This window comes from Diabrotica undecimpunctata, chromosome 3 (assembly GCF_040954645.1).
Source record: "Diabrotica undecimpunctata isolate CICGRU chromosome 3, icDiaUnde3, whole genome shotgun sequence".
Classification (NCBI taxonomy): Eukaryota; Metazoa; Arthropoda; class Insecta; order Coleoptera; family Chrysomelidae; genus Diabrotica; species Diabrotica undecimpunctata.
In genome coordinates, this window is record NC_092805.1 from 76,704,752 (window position 1) to 76,722,702 (window position 17,951).

Here is a 17,951-nt window from a genome sequence, read left to right on the forward strand (position 1 = left end):
GTATTGTAAAAATCCAATATCTTGTAAAAAACCAAGCATTTGCAAGAAAATTGCACTTTCATATAAAAAAACGAGTTATTTATCTCGTACTTTTTTTATGAAAGGCGCAAAATTTAATTACTTAATATTATTATTAATATTAAAAAACAATATTAAAAGCTTTAATACTATTACCAATATTAAAAACTTTAATATATTATACATTATAATATTAATATGAATGAGTAGAAACGATTACATTTAAATTTGGCAAATTGTAACTCCAGTCGACTAGTTCACAAGTACGATTGCTGTAGATCCTTGTCATCAAATACGTCTATGTTTTCATATCGAGTAGTAAGTAACCGATCGCCCACCAGCGGTTCTCCGAAGATTGACTATGAAACATGGGATGAAATCTCGATGGAGTATTCGCTAACTGAAGAACCGCCGGCGACTCTTCCTGGCGACGCACTATGAATACCAGTGTTAGTCCTTTTCCCCCTTCCGGTAACACTTTTGCTCCATTCACACTGTCAAAAACTTTGTCCATAAATAAAATAAACTCTGCAGTGTGAAGAGCTTCCTTTTGCATATCAGAACCTAAAATAGACAAGTACAAAATTAACACGTTTTTACAGAGTATAACAAGAATGAATGTTTTATTAATGTTTATAAAAAGAATGTTGCAAACACCATTTATTAACCAGTGGTCTTATAATAAAAAAATAATTCTAATGCACTAACCTATAGTGTTCTAAAAATATTTTCTTTTTAATACAATATTGAAAATGCATAAAATGTGCAAAACAAAAAAAAAAAAGAAAATTGATATTTTCAAAAACAATTGTTAAATACGATTATTGTTTGCTTCCTGAAAAATTTTAAAATTGACGCTTACACAGGGAGCTATTCAAATAATCTTTTAAAAATAATTCAGACCATATGTTACTGGAAATGTAACATTTAAGGATATATTTTATTGTAAATTATCTTTTAATACCTAATTTTTTCGTTAAGTGACTTGCTTTTACTAGTAGTATATACTTACTAACATCTTCATTGCTGCAGCAACTCTTCCACTGAATATTTGTGCTGCGAATGAAACTTTCATTTTTTTTTTAATTTTTTACATGCGCTTCAGTGAGTTTATTGCACATTTTGTAATCATTATCATGATTCTCCATTGTATATAATTTTGTGATATGATCCCAACTGGCTATTTGGTGACCATATATCTATGAGAAAGAAAGTCATGGATATGAGTTCACTAATATTCTGAAGGGATACCTATACCAGTAATGTTTACTTGTTTTGGTCCAGTCGTGAAATCCAATAAAATATACTGCTACAACTCCCAAAGGAACCTAAAATTTCAAAAACTGTTATTTCGAGGTAGTGACTCAACTTATTGACTACTCCGGACTTGTAAAATATGTGAAATAGTTAACTTTAAGTTATTTAAATTTTTAATTTATTTATTATTAATCTAAAATAGTTATTTAACCAATCAAAACCAAAGCAATTTATTCAGTCTACACAGAATATAGCAAAACAAGTTGATTTAAGGTATAGACATAAAAAAAATTTTGAAGTACAAAAACTAAATGTTAAAATGAAAATCTAAAAGCACAACTAGTGAAAACCATAACAACCCAAGATCAAAACCAAAAGTTAAAGGAGATATATTTTTTTTTAAGCCAGAAGTGGAACAGACGCCACACGTTGGGTCTAGCCAATTAAAACCTCTATACTTCGGGAGTATTGGATTTTAGGAAGCGTATAGCTTACAAATTTCAGAAGCACTGGAAGAGAGGTGATGCAAAATACTAAAGATATGGCTAAGCTCAGAGGAACAAATTTAAATAGCCAAAGAGACACTAAATCTCAAGTGAGGATTCGGGCTAGCTTCAATGCACTGAATCGTGGCTGAAATTTAGTAAAATAATCAACAACTACTAAAGCATATTGGGAACCTTTATAAGACCTAGGGTACGGACCAATGAGATCTAAAGGTAGAAGTTGAAATGGAAAATCAATCTGTAGATAACTACCCATTAAACCTGGTTGAGGAAGATTTGTTGGTTTGCATGTAGCACAGATTTTGCATTTAGCAATATAGCTACGTACAGTTTGACGCATCTTAGGCCAGTAATAAAGTTCAGATATTCGACGCAAAGTTTTGTAAAAACCAAAATGAGCTGCCGCAGGATGGTCATGAAAGGTGGCCAAAACCTCTGCTCTATTAGGAGTTGGAACGACTATCTTCCAATCCGACATTCCAGTAAGGGCATCCATGGAACTTAAGACATGTTTATACAAAACACCATGTTCAACTTTAAAATCAGGAAATTTACCTGGTACATTCTGTACATCATACAACATTTTCCGATACCAGTCATCTGGTTGTAAGGAAGATAAGTCTAACAAATTAATATCATAAGTTCTAGAGAGTGCATCAGCGACTACTACACCTGAAGCTTTACGATGAACAATTTTATAATCGTATTGTGCCAATTTTAAAATCCACCTAGCCAAACGAGGAGATGGGTTCTTCATACTTTGTAACCACACCAAACTACTGTGGTCAGTTATGACCGTAAACGAACGACCTTCAAGAAAACATCTAAAATGTTCAATACCTGTAATTATAGCTAACAACTCCTTTTCAGTTGTAGTATAATTTTTCTGGACTTTATTTAATTTCCTGCTGGTGTAGGCTATAGGGTGTTCTTCTCCATCAACAATTTGATAGAGTACCCCACCAGATGCTGTGTTTGAACAATCAGTCATCAAATAGAAAGGCTTAGAGAAATCCGGTGCTACCATAACTGGGGAATTTGTGAGAGCCTCCTTGATTTTAATGAAAGCTTCATTAGCTTCAGGAGTCCACACAATATTTTGTCCCTTTTTCCTATTTTGAAGTAGATCAGTGATAGGGGACAACAAGGTAGAATAAGACTTGACAAATTTTTTGTAATAAACCACCATTCCTAACAATCGACGGACTTGAGTGGTATTTTTAGGCACTGGAAAATCACGAATAGCCGATACCTTATCAGGATCAGTATGGAGACCATGTGAATCTACAACATATCCCAAAAACTTAATAGACTCACGACAAAAGCTACTTTTATCTAAGTTAATAGTCAAATTTGCATCTTTTAAACGCTGAAACAACTGCTGCAATACAGAGATATGAGTTTCAAAATCAGGAGTAATAACAGGAATATCATCAAGATAATACTGACAAAAAGGATCTCAAGCAGGACCAATTACCAAATCCATTAACCGACACATAGTCTGCGGAGCAGACACAAGACCAAAAGGCATTGTAGTGAACTGATACAATCCTTTTCCATTGACTGCAAAAGCAGTGAGCTTCTTACTCCCTTCGCTCAGTGGAATCTGTAAAAATGCTTTCTTCAACTCAATAGATGAAATGAATTTAGCGTTTTGTAACTTACTCAGGATGATATCTATACGAGGTATAGGATACGCATCTCTGTTCATGGTTATACTGTTAAGTTTACGTCCGTCAAAACAGACACGAAAAGTCCAGTCTTTCTTTTTTGTCAACCACAAAAGGCTACAAAAAGAAGAAGTACTGGGCTCAATAATACCTAACTTTAGCATTTCATCTACCTCCTTTACTAGGCTTTCATGCCAGGCTTGAGGCAAGGGATATTGATATTGCCTGAAGGGCTTGGACGAACCCACATCAATGTGATGTTCGATGAGATGAGTTTTACCCAACTTATTTTTCGAAGAGATAGAAGAGAATGATTTGATAACATTATTTAACTGCTCTACTTCACGAGCATTCAGTCTACTCATATCTTTAACTGCATTGACACAAGAGATATTAAACGAAGAGACAGATATCATTGTACGAGACGCACAAAAAAAAGTAAAGTTCGTGTAACCTTCTGGCTAAGGTCTAGTGTTAGGGTTTTCAGGTCGCGCAAGCGCCCCTAACATGACCTAACGACTACTTTCGTAGCCAGGACCGACGGCTTTACGTGCCCTCCGAAGCACGGTGGCAGCTCAGTTAAATTAGAAATTTTTAAATTTTTGTCGGTGCCGGGATTCGAACCCAGGCCCTCCAGCTTGTTAAGCCAGTAACATAGCCACTGAGCTACGGCTGCCACTAACGAGACGCACAATAAAGCCTCGATGGTTAGCGGACTGTATACTTAATTAATTGAAATAAGACTCACGAAACTTACTGTAGTTACACCTTTATTTAATTTAGACTATTCACCATTCACTTATGATAATTAGATGGCTATAAGCCAGAGCTAATACAATATTTACTAGTTCAATAATAATAATAATTAGATGGCAACAAGCCAGAGCTAATGTATGTTTTTACTTTTTATAAAACTACAACTAAGAAAAATGGCGTTATGCGTAATGAATGCACTGGCGCAGAATGTCACTTGTCACTTTTTGGTGGTGGCAGGGAGAAACACTGTCACTTCCGACCGAACACACCCGAACCTACAAAGCGTCCCAATAATTTTGCATAGGTGTTGGATATTGTTTCCAACATGCTGGGGGCCAGAGCATTTCATGTGAAATCTTACAAATATAGCTACTATCTAAAATACTAGTTATACTACTTCTTACACTAAATTAATTTTATTTACATTATTTACAATTATTCATAGAATGGCAATACTGCCACCTTTGTGACTGATATTACATAGGTCCCATTTTTGGTTTTAACTTCAACAACACTAACCATTTTATCCTTTCCAGGGATAACCTTGGTGATACGTGCAAGTGCCCATTTAAATGATGGAATATTGTCTTCTTTTAGTAAGACTAACATATCTTCCTTTAAATTAGGTAGTTTATTTTTCCATTTTGGCCTATTTTGCAACTGTGTTAAATAGTCTTGATGCCACTTTTTCCAAAAGTGCTGTTGCATTTGAGTACAGAGATTCCAAAATTTTATACGATTTTTTGGAACTTCGGTAATATCAGGTTCTGGAAAGCTGGTTATGGGGGCTCCTATAAGAAAATGTCCTGGTGTTAAATATTCCAGATTTGTTGGATCTTGTGACATAGCCATAAGTGGTCTTGAATTCAAGATACCTTCCACTTGTACAATTAATGTATTAAATTGCTCATATGTGAGCTCATTTGTGCCCATGACTCTTTTTATGTGGTATTTGGCACTTTTTACTCCAGCCTCCCACAAACCACCAAAAACTGGGGAGTAACTGGGAATAAAACTAAATTTAATTTTTTCATTTAAACCGACATTTTCTATTTTTACTGATTGATTATAAAAGTTATTAATTTGATTGTTAGCACCCTTGAACGTGGATCCATTATCACAATATACGTTCAAAGGCTTCCCACGGCGAGAAATGAAGCGCTTAAATGCTGCTAAAAAAGTTTCAGTAGTAAGGTCTGATAATAGTTCCATGTGGATAGCTTTTACAGAAAAGCACACAAAAAGAGCTATATAGGCTTTTGTGCTTATTGATTTTCTTATTCTCGATTGCTTGACGAGAAAAGGGCCACAAAAGTCTATTCCCACATTTTGAAATACTCTAGCAGCACAAACTCTTGTTTCTGGTAGAGATCCCATTAATTGTTCAGAACATTTTGCTTTAAATTTGAAGCATATTACACACTTTTTAGTAATTTTTTTTACTTCTCGGTTTCCATTTATTAACCAATAATTTAAATTTAATGAACTTAGCACTTGCCTGGGACCAGCATGAAGTAATTTCAAATGTTCATGCCTTATTATGAGATCTGTAACATGATTAGCCTTTGGCAAAATTATTGGATGCTTTTGAGTATATAAGATGTTAGAATTATGTAATCTACCACCTACTCTTAAAAGCCCATCACCATCAACAAAAGGAGACAGCGTACTTAATGGTGATTTTAAAACTATATTTGATATAAGATCTTTAATTTCCTGAGAAAAATGATAATATTGTTGACACTTTATAATTACCTTTAAAGAATTATCTAACTCTAGCAAATTTAAATTACCAGAAAATTTTTCTGTGCCTTTCAATTTACTTAGAGAATTATTTTTAAATCATAGAATGTATGCTGTAATTCTTTGCAGTTTAGTTATATTGGAGTATTTTTTAAAGAATGTATTTTCCTTTGTTTGTATAACATGTACACTAACTTTTTGTTCAGGCATTGGATAAGGAAATTGAACAGGTAGCTCATTATGAGCAAAATTTTTGTCCAACAGCATTTTTGGACCAGTAAACCATCAGGGATGCAACTCAATATCATTAGGCTCCAAGCCTCTAGAAAGGCAGTCTGCTGGGTTTTCTTTGCTATTAATATAAAGCCATTTAAAGTTTGTGGACATGTTTTGAATTTTTAAAACACGATTAGCTACAAAGGAGTTAATTTGACAGGTTCGGTTTTTAACCAAGCCAATACTATATTTGAGTCACAATAAAGAAAAATCTTTTTAATATTTGCTTTTAACAAATTATGAATTTTAAAAGTTAAATTAGTTAACAACAAGGCACCATTTAGCTCTAGTTTAGGTATAGTTAACTTTTTATTTATTGGAACGATTCTAGACTTTGAGCAAATTAAATTAACATTAACTGTGTCATGACAAATAGTTCGAGCATAAAGTGCTGCTCCACAGTACCCTACAAGTTCAATACTTTCAGCATCAGTAAAGGCTAAATTTCTTGGAATTTTTAAAACTGGCATATTTATTAGACCAGTAATAAAATTTTTCCAAATTTCCTGCAAATCATTAGGCAGTACCTCATCCCATTTAATTTTACGAAGCCAAATTGTCTGCATTATAACTTTTGCTTTGACTAACACTGGACCTGCTAATCCTAAAGGATCATAAAATTTTGATATAAAGCTTAATACCTGTCTTTTTGTTAGACAGTCATTGATATTAATTTTTGGCGATGACAGTTTAAAATTATCAGTAATGGTATCATATGATAAACCTAATGTTTTTACAACAAAGTTGATTTTATTTATGTCAATTTCATCAAAATGTTGATTTTCTTTGGGGATATCACTTATTATTCTTGGATCGTTTGAACACCACTTGTGCAAGGATAATGACCTTAGTTGCAAAAGATAAATTAGTTCATTTTTGAGTTTCTTTGCTTCTTCTATAGTATCACTTCCTGCTAGGATGTCATCTACATAGGTATTATTTATTAATGCTTTAGCTGCCAAAGGAAAATTTTGTCCTTCTGTATTGGCTAGTTCGACTAAACATCTAGTAGCTAGAAACGATGAGCTTCGTAACCCATATGTTATTGTTTGCAACTGGATACACTTTAGCTCACTATGTGGTTCTCTCCATAATATATTTAAATATCTTCTGTCTTCAGGGTGAATAAGTATCATTCTAAACATTTGTTTAATATCAGTAGATATAATATATTTATAAATTCTAAATAGGATTAATATATCAAATAGTTCATTTTGTACAACAGCACCATTATATAGAAAATCATTTAAGCACTTTTTGCTCTTAGATTTAATACTACCGTCAAAAACTATTCTTAATTTTGTAGTCTTCTTATCCTCTCTTATTACTGGATGGTGAGCCATAAAATAAACCTCGCCATTATTTAAAATTTTTGGATCATAATGAACAATTTTAGCATGACCAAGTTGAATATATTCATCTATGAATTTTTTATAATCAAAGTATAGAGTTGGGTTTAGAACAAACCTTTTCTCTAAGTTTTCAAATCTCTTAAGAGCTACAGCAAAAGAGTTACCTAAATTAATATTTTCTTGTTTTAGAGGCAGATTAACTTGATATTTGTTTTCGATTATTTTTATTGAATTTTGAAAACTAGCCTCACAAGCTTCCTGATCACTTGTAAATTCTAAGAATACTTCAGGAACCTTTTCCATTTCCCAAAATTGAGAGATGGCAGTGTCTAAATCACTATAAGTTGTATGCATGCATACAATATTTAAATTTGAGAACTGGTTGGTTGATACAGATCCACTAACAATAAAACCTAAAAGAGTATTTTGAAGTATTAGTTCTTGGCAGTTTATTTTTTCTGCGAGAAAATATTTTAAACACAACATCAGCTCCTAGTAGTAGACTGATTTCACCGCTTTGATTAAAAGTGTCATCAGACAATTGAACAAATTCTGGTATTTTAGATGTATTAAAACTAAACCTGGGTAGATTCCCTGTTATTATATCCACTACAGAACATTTTATATTTGTACTGAAGTCATATATACATGATTCTATATTCAAATCAACTGCCTTTTGGATTCTTGTGCTATTTTGTGAAATCCCTACAATATCTAAATAATTATTGTATGTCTTTAGGTTTAACCTTTTTACTAAACTATTTGTTACCAAAGAAACCTGTGAGCCTGTATCGACCGAACCTCTGACAATCAAGTTGTGACCTGATGCTGTTCTAACCTTTACCTTTACAGTAGGTAAGATTGTATTTGCTCGATTTTTATAAATCGAATTAAAATTTACTACAGCATCGTATTGCGATGAAGTGCTTGCATCTTGATTAGATTGAGCAATATTAGAACTTACTGCCACTTTTTCTAAGTGCAGTAATGAATTGTGTCCTTTGTGACAGGTTTGGCATTTTAAATTTAACCTACATTTATCAGTATGGCTGTTTAAACATAGTTTGTTTCTATCAACAAAGGAAATTCTTTCATTGACTGAAAGGACTTTAAATTTTTTGCAACTATAAAGTTTATGTCCATTGATGGAACAGTATTGACATTTAACATTACTTTGTGATTTGGTTACTAAGTGTGTAAGTTGTTTATTTTCCTTCAACTTTGTTTCAGATGTACTATTAGTGGCTTCAAGAGCCATTGCCCTATTTTCGAGATATTTTAGAAATCCATTTAATGATGGTAAACTTGAACTATCTCTATTAATTTGATATGACCTATTCGTAAACTGATCTATTTTTCTAGACAGTATACAGACTAAAAGCATATCCCAGCTATCTACTGGTTGATTAAGATTTTTTAAGGCACCAATTTGTTGTTTGACCTTACTTATAAATTCTCGTAATGAACTAGCAGTTCCTTTTTGCATGGCAGGTATATCAAGAACTTGGTAAATATGTGAATTAATAATCATAGTTTCATTATTGTATCTGTTATTTAAAATTTGTAAAGCTTCATTGTATGAATCATTCACTAATGGCAGATTATTTATTAAGCTGAGGGCTTCATGTGTTAAATAATTTTTTAGATAAAATAATTTTTCTACGCTTTTTAAATTTATATTTTTGTCTATAACTGCTGTAAATATATCTATAAATGATTTATATTTAGTTAAATCTTTCCCATCAAATGTGGGAATTTCAATTGAAGGTAATTTAGTGGTACTGGTTGCATGATGCTGTGGCATATTATGAACTAAAGGCACTGTGATTTTATTGTTTTTCATGGATGTAACTCCTTGGATGGTTGCCAATAGATCTACATATTCAGCTTCTATGTCATCAATATCATCATCAAAATTTTCATCTAAATGAGCAATTTCTGTATTTAAATCAGTTATAGTTTTAAATGATTCACATAACATGTCTTTTCTAATAGAAAATAGATCATCCTTTTTTGAACTTTCTGGATCATCTTTATGTTCACTAATAAATCTTTTTACCCGACTTATAGTGCTTACCGCTTGCCTTTTCCTTGTTATCAGTTTTTCCAAATCCTTTTTAGACATATTTAAAGGCTTTGTTAAGTTAAGTGACAAAGTATTTTTAATATAAAAATGTATCTATGAGATTCTGAAACACTGATAAAAAAAAGAAAAACGGTCGTTAAAGTAAACAATTACCTTTAAAATATTAATTAAACATAACACACAAGACAATACATACAAAAATAGGACCAAATACCTATACTTATATTTTTAAAAACAGAAATCAAAGTAAATATTTGTTACTTAATAGGGTTATGTCCAATAAATTGTTAATTTTTGACGTAATGAAACGGTGAATGTCAACGCGAACACAGAGCACAGAAATCCAAGTTGGTGTCTCGGCGTTCCTTGGCTCGATGATTGTCATAAAGGGAAGAGAGCAGTCTTACTTACGGTTTCGTTCCGTGTTCTATTTATTGACATTAGAGCTGGCAGCCTGGCATGGCAGCAAACTTCAGCTTGGACGCTAAATTTGGCGGGCTCCTTTTTTAATGTTTCAGGAAATATGAGAATTTACCTTCAGTTTCGGGCTCCCAAAATTCTGGATTCCACATCTGTGTCGATGGACCATAATTTATGTACGAGACGCACAATAAAGCCTCGATGGTTAGCGGACTGTATACTTAATTAATTGAAATAAGACTCACGAAACTTACTGTAGTTACACCTTTATTTAATTTAGACTATTCACCATTCACTTATGATAATTAGATGGCTATAAGCCAGAGCTAATACAATATTTACTAGTTCAATAATAATAATAATTAGATGGCAACAAGCCAGAGCTAATGTATGTTTTTACTTTTTATAAAACTACAACTAAAAAAAATGGCGTTATGCATAATGAATGCACTGGCGCAGAATGTCACTTGTCACTTTTTGGTGGTGGCAGCACCGAACAACCCGAAGGTGCACTCGACTCGGCGGGAATTGTTCGCGCATCTGGTTTGCGCATTGTCAGCGGCCATGTTTTAGTTTTCAGTCACGTCGTTGACACGATTATTTTGTGTTTGTTGTTGTCAGATCTAGAGGTGGTTGATCCAAGTATTTTTGTGGATCAGGTCAAACTGATACGCGTAAACAAAAATACCTGCTAAAAAATACTGGTTTGGAAATCAGTTTGTTATCATTCGTTTATTATACATCTAAGCATAACGATAACATTATTTGTATTTTGTTAGATTTCTTTATAGTTATTAAAATGACTGTTTTACTTCAAATACTTAAATTACTGTTATTCAGAGATTGCATAAAAAGTTCATAAAAAATGGCGATAGTCTTGCCTACTTCACACCAATTGCCGTCTGTTGATATTTCTCTAAAGCTTTGTAAACATTAAGAAATGCACGAGAATAATTAAGGACGTACCTGTTACTGAGTCTGTGTCTTTATCTGTCGGCATGTTATTAATTTTTGCTCGGGCGCCAGTTTGAGATGGGTAGCTCTTTCGGGGCGACAGACTCAGTAAAACACAGGTTTGAAGTAAAAATAAATCTATTAATTTAGTATATCTACAATAAATAAAAATAAAAGGAATTCTACGTTGTATACTTATACAATGAATGAAACTAAAACGAATTCTACTGGATCCCGTGATGAACGAAGTCCTCGGCGAACGTTTATAAAAGAAAAGAAATTAATTAGTACTACTAATAAGAAACGAAATGGGGGAAATCGATCGCGCGCAGATTTATACTCGCTTTCGCTTCAATTCAGCGAAAGCTCCGAATATGCTCGCAAAACAAAATATTTAGCTGTGCAGACCCATGGCAATGTTCAATACACAATGCCGACGGGTTCCGCTTGGCTAAGGACAGAATATGATCCTCAATACGGAAATCTCTCTGTCCCGGTTGGTTCTGTGCAGATCCGCGGTAATGCTCAATACGCAACACCGATGGGTTCCGCTTGGTTAGGGACAGAGTACGATCCTCAATAAGGAACTCTCTCTGTCCAGAATGGCTCGCAGGTTCACTACACCGGCGAGTCAGGGAGCCTAGAGCGCTAGCTACAAGACTGTCTAATTCCGCTATTCACACGCCTTAAATAGCAGTTTGAATCCCACTACGCCGTCACGTTGTAGAAGTGGATGCGCAAATATTGACACTCCCACGGTTCGAACTGTTAAACGATCAGAGCATCGTTACACAATTAGTCGCCACTTACGACAGGCAGGGCCTACTTGCCTCGGCCGTATTCTTATCTCTGCAAGCCGAACGGACACACACACACTCACACACACACGCACGCACACACGCACACACACGCACACACACACACACAAATACACTCTTCACCTCTCGACTCCTACCCATTAGTCCCAACTTACGACAGGCAGGGCCTTCTTGCCTCGGCCGTATTCTTATCTCTGCAAGCCGAACGGACACACACACACTCCCACACACACGCACGCACACACGCACACACACGCACACACACACATACACTCTTCACCTCTCGACTCCTACCTATTAGTCGCCTCTTACGATAGGCAGGTCCTTCTTGCCTCGGTGGTGCTCTTATCTCTGCAAGCCGAACTAACACACACACATACTCACACACGCACACACACGCACACACGCATACACACATACACCCTTCACCTCTCGACTCCTACTTATTAGTCGCCCCTTACAAGAGGCAGGGCCTTCGTGCCTCGGCCGTATTCTTATCTCTGCAAGCCAAACAGACACACACACATACACTTTTCACCTCTCGACTCCTACCAATTAGTCGCCACTTACGACAGGCAGGGCCTTCTTGCCTCGGCCGTATTCTTATCTCTGCAAGCCAAACAGACACACACACATACACTCTTCACCTCTCGACTCCTACCCATTAGTCGCCTCTTAACGACAGGCAGTGCCTTCTTGCCACGGCCGTGTTCTCATCTCTGCGAGCCGACTGGACACACACACTCATACACACAAATACACACACACTCACACACGCACACACACGCACACACGCACACTCACACACACATACACTCTTCACCTCTCGACTCCTACCCATTAGTCGCCTCTTACGACAGGCAGGGCCTTCTTGCCACGGCCGTGTTCTTATCTCTGCGAGCCAACTGGACACACACACACTCACACACACAAATACACACACACACTCACACACGCACACACACGCACACTCACACACACATACACTCACACACACACAAACACGCACACACGCACACACACACACATACATTCTTCACCTCTCTAATCCTACCTATTAGTCGCCTCTCACGACAGGCAGGGCCTTCTTGCCTCGGCCGTCTTCTTATCTCTGCAAGCCAAACAGACACACACACATACACACACACTTACACACGCACACACACGCACACGCACACGCACACACTCTCCACCTCTCGACTCCTATCCAATAGTCGCCTCTTAAGACAGGCAGGGCCTTCTTGCCACGGACGTATACCTATCTCTGCGAGCCGTACGGACACACACACACACACTTGCACACACACACACACATACACTCTTCACCTCTCGACTCCTACCCATTAGTCGCTCCTCACAGCAAGCATGGCCTTCTTGCCACGGACGTATTCTTATCTCTGCGAGCCGAAGGGATACACACACACATACACACACACACATACACACACACATACTCACACACACACGCACACACACACATACACTCTTCACCTCTTGACTCCTACCTATTAGTCGCCTCTTACGATAGGCAGGGCCTTCTTGCCTCGGTCGTGCTCTTATCTCTGCAAGCCAAACGGACACACACACATACACACACACTCTCACACGCACACACACGCACATACGCACACACATATATACTCTTCACCACTCGACTAATACCCATTAGTCGCCTCTTACGACAGGCAGGGCCTTCTTGCCACGGCCGTGTTCTTATCTCTGCGAGCCGACTGGACACACACACTCACACACACAAATACACACACACTCACACACGCACACACACGCACACACGCACACTCACACACACATACACTCTTCACCTCTCGACTCCTACCCATTAGTCGCCTCTTACGACAGGCAGGGCCTTCTTGCCACGGCCGTGTTCTTATCTCTGCGAGCCAACTGAACACACACACACTCACACACACAAATACACACACACACACTCACACACGCACACACACGCACACTCACACACACATACACTCTTCACCTCTCGACTCCTACCCATTAGTCGCCTCTTACGACAAGCAGGGCCTTCTTGCCACGGCCGTGTTCTTATCTCTGCGAGCCGACCGGACACACACACACACACACACTCACACACGCACACACACGCACACACGCACTTACACACATACACTCTTCACCTCTCGACTCCTACGCATTAGTCGCCGCTTACGACAGGCAGGGCCTTCTTGTCACCACCGTGTTCTTATCACTGCGAGCTGACCGGACACACACACTCACACACGCACACACACACGCACACACGCACACACACACATACACTCTTCACCTCTCGACTCCTACCAATTAGTCGCCACTTACGACAGGCAGGGCCTTCTTGCCTCGGCCGTATTCTTATCTCTGCAAGCCGAACGGACACATACACACTCTAATACACAAGCACGCACACACGCAGACACACGCACACACACAAAAACACTTTTCACCTCTCGACTCCTACCCATTAGTTGCCTCTTACGACAGGCATGGCCTTCTTGCCTCGGCCGTATTCTAATCTCTGCGAGCCAAATGGACACACACATACATACACACACACACCCACACACGCACACACACACACACACACATACACTATTCACCTTTCGACTACTACATATTAGTCGCCCCTTACAAGAGAGAGGGCCTTCTTGCCTCGGCCGTATTCTTATCTCTGCAAGCCAAACAGACACACACACATACACACACACTTACACACACACTTACACATGCACACACACGCACACACGCACACACACACATACACTCTTCACCTCTCGACTCCTACCAATTAGTCGCCACTTACGACAGGCAGGGCCTTCTTGCCTCGGCCGTATTCTTATCTCTGCAAGCCGAACGGACACACACACACTCACACACACACGCACGCACACACGCACACACACGCACACACACACACACAAATACACCCTTCACCTCTCGACTCCTACCCATTTGTCGCCACTTACGACACGCAGGGCCATCTTGCCTCGGCCGTATTCTTATCTCTGCAAGCCGAACGGACACACACACACTCACACTCACACGCACGCACACACGCACACACACGCACACACGCACACACACACATACACTCTTCACCTCTCGACTCCTACCAATTAGTCGCCACTTACGACAAGCAGGGCCTTCTTGCCACGGCCGTGTTCTCATCTCTGCGAGCCGACCGGACACACACACACACACTAACACACACACATACACACACACACTTACACACGCACGCACACACGCACACACACATACACTCTTCACCTCTCGACTCCTACCCATTATTCTCCTTTTACGACAGGCAGGGACTTCTTGCCACGGCCGTGTTCTTATCTCTGCAAGCCAAACGGACACACACACACGCACACACACACACGCACACGCACACGCGCACGCACACACTTTTCACCTCTCGACTCCTACCTATTAGTCGCCTCTTACGACAGGCAGGGCCTTCTTGCCTTGGCCGTGTTCTTATCTCTGCAAGCCGAACGGACACACACACATACCCACACACGCACACACACACGCACACACGCACACACACACATATACTCTTCACCTCTCGACTCCTACTTATTAGTCGCCCATTACAAGAGGCAGGGCCTTCTTGCCTCGGCCGTATTCTTATCTCTGCAAGCCAAACAGACACACACACATACACACACACTTACACACGCACACACACGCACACGCACACGCACACACTCTCCACCTCTCGACTCCTATCCATTAGTCGCCTCTTAAGACAGGCAGGGCCTTCTGGCCACGGACGTATACTTATCTCTGCGAGCCAAACGGACACACACACACACACACACTTGCACACATACACACACACACATACAAGCTTCACCTCTCGACTCCTACCTATTAGTCGCTCCTTACAGCAAGCATGGCCTTCTTGCCACGGACGTATTCTTATCTCTGCGAGCCGAAGGGATACACACACACATACACACACATACACACACACATACTCACACACACACACGCACACATGCACACACACACATACACTCTTCACCTCTTGACTCCTACCTATTAGTCGCCTCTTACGATAGGCAGGGCCTTCTTGCCTCGGTCGTGCTCTTATCTCTGCAAGCCGAACGGACACACACACATATACACACACACTCTCACACGCACACACACGCACATGCACACACATATACACTCTTCACCACTCGACTCCTACCCATTAGTCGCCTCTTACGACAGGCAGGGCCTTCTTGCGACGGCCGTGTTCTTATCTCTGCGAGCCGACTGGACACACACGCTCACACACACAAATACACACACACACTCACACACGCACACACACGCACATACGCACACTCACACACACATACACTCTTCACCTCTCGACTCCTACCCATTAGTCGCATCTTACGACAGGCAGGGCCTTCTTGCCACGGCCGTGTTCTTATCTCTGCGAGCCGACCGGACCACCGAACAACCCGAAGGTGCACTCGACTCGGCGGGAATTGTTCGCGCATCTGGTTTGCGCATTGTCAGCGGCCATGTTTTAGTTTTCAGTCACGTCGTTGACACGATTATTTTGTGTTTGTTGTTGTCAGATCTAGAGGTGGTTGATCCAAGTATTTTTGTGGATCAGGTCAAACTGATACGCGTAAACAAAAATACCTGTTAAAAAATACTGGTTTGGAAATCAGTTTGTTATCATTCGTTTAATATACATCTAAGCATAACGATAACATTATTTGTATTTTGTTAGATTTCTTTATAGTTATTAAAATGACTGTTTCACTTCAAATACTTAAATTACTGTTATTCAGAGATTGCATAAAAAGTTCATAAAAATGGCGATAGTCTTGCCTACTTCCCACCAATTGCCGTCTGTTGATATTTCTCTAAAGCTTTGTAAACGTTAAGAAATGCACGAGAAAAATTAAGGACAAATGCAATGAAACGATTAAATTATTTATTTTTCATGTATATTTGTTGAATAGTCCACTGATAGACAAGCTTATACAATTATACAATTTGTATAAAAATTATTTGTATTTCTGAGAAATTAATTTATGTTTCGAAATCTTAGTATATATATATATATATATATATATATATATATATATATATATATATATATATATATATATATATATATATATATATATATACATTATTCTTTTTGTTCAAATTTGCCATAATACGATCTTTATACAATTCAATTTAGAATATTTATTTTATAGATTTATTTGGTAAATGCCTTACATCATATTACATTCAGCTAAGATAAATTTAAACTTCATCCAGATGCATACACCTACAAAAATGATTAATAAGTTATTTTACCACGTTCAGTAACAAAAACAAACCAAGTGCATATTTCATCAACCGCGAGTTCTCTTAGAAATATCTACCGAGGTACCGAGTACTACGTATCGAATATTAGTATGTAAGATATAATAGATATCGAACGTAAGTAATTATTGAATATAAGACAATGTCTAAGTCCAGTGCGAGTACAATGCTACAATGTACGCGTACGCGTACTCGTTTTATTGGTGTTACGGATCAGTTCCACAAGTATAAATAAAATACCTGTTCCAAAATAACTGGTACGGGATCAGTTTACCATCCCTAGTCATAGTATTTGATTTTGTGCAATCGCAAATACTGACTTCATAACCAAAAAAATGGCGCAAGGTCACCGAATTTGTCTGACAGCTACCAATGTAAATTTATCGGAGTGCACCTTCGGGTTGTTCGGTGACCGGACACACACACACTTACACACGCACACACACGCACACACGCACTTACACACATACACTCTTCACCTCTCGACTCCTACGCACTGGTCGCCGCTTACGACAGGCAGGGCCTTCTTGCGACGGCCGTGTTCTTATCTCTGCGAGCCGACTGGACACACACGCTCACACACACAAATACACACACACACTCACACACGCACACACACGCACATACGCACACTCACACACACATACACCCTTCACCTTTCGACTCCTACCAATTAGTCGCCACTTACGACAGGCAGGGCCTTCTTGCCTCTGCCGTATTCTTATCTCTGCAAGCCGAACGGACACATA

The 17,951-nt window shown here is 38.5% G+C and overlaps 1 long non-coding RNA gene across 1 annotated transcript; it reads right to left on the reverse strand.

Annotated features, from left to right (window-relative positions):
• Positions 1-461: 461 nt before the first annotated feature.
• LOC140436930 (uncharacterized) lies at positions 462-10,540 on the reverse strand. Its single transcript, XR_011950332.1, has 3 exons — positions 9,818-10,540; positions 1,031-1,346; positions 462-582 (listed from the first exon to the last, which is right to left on the reverse strand). It is a non-coding gene; the product is annotated as an uncharacterized lncRNA (long non-coding RNA).
• Positions 10,541-17,951: the final 7,411 nt, after the last annotated feature.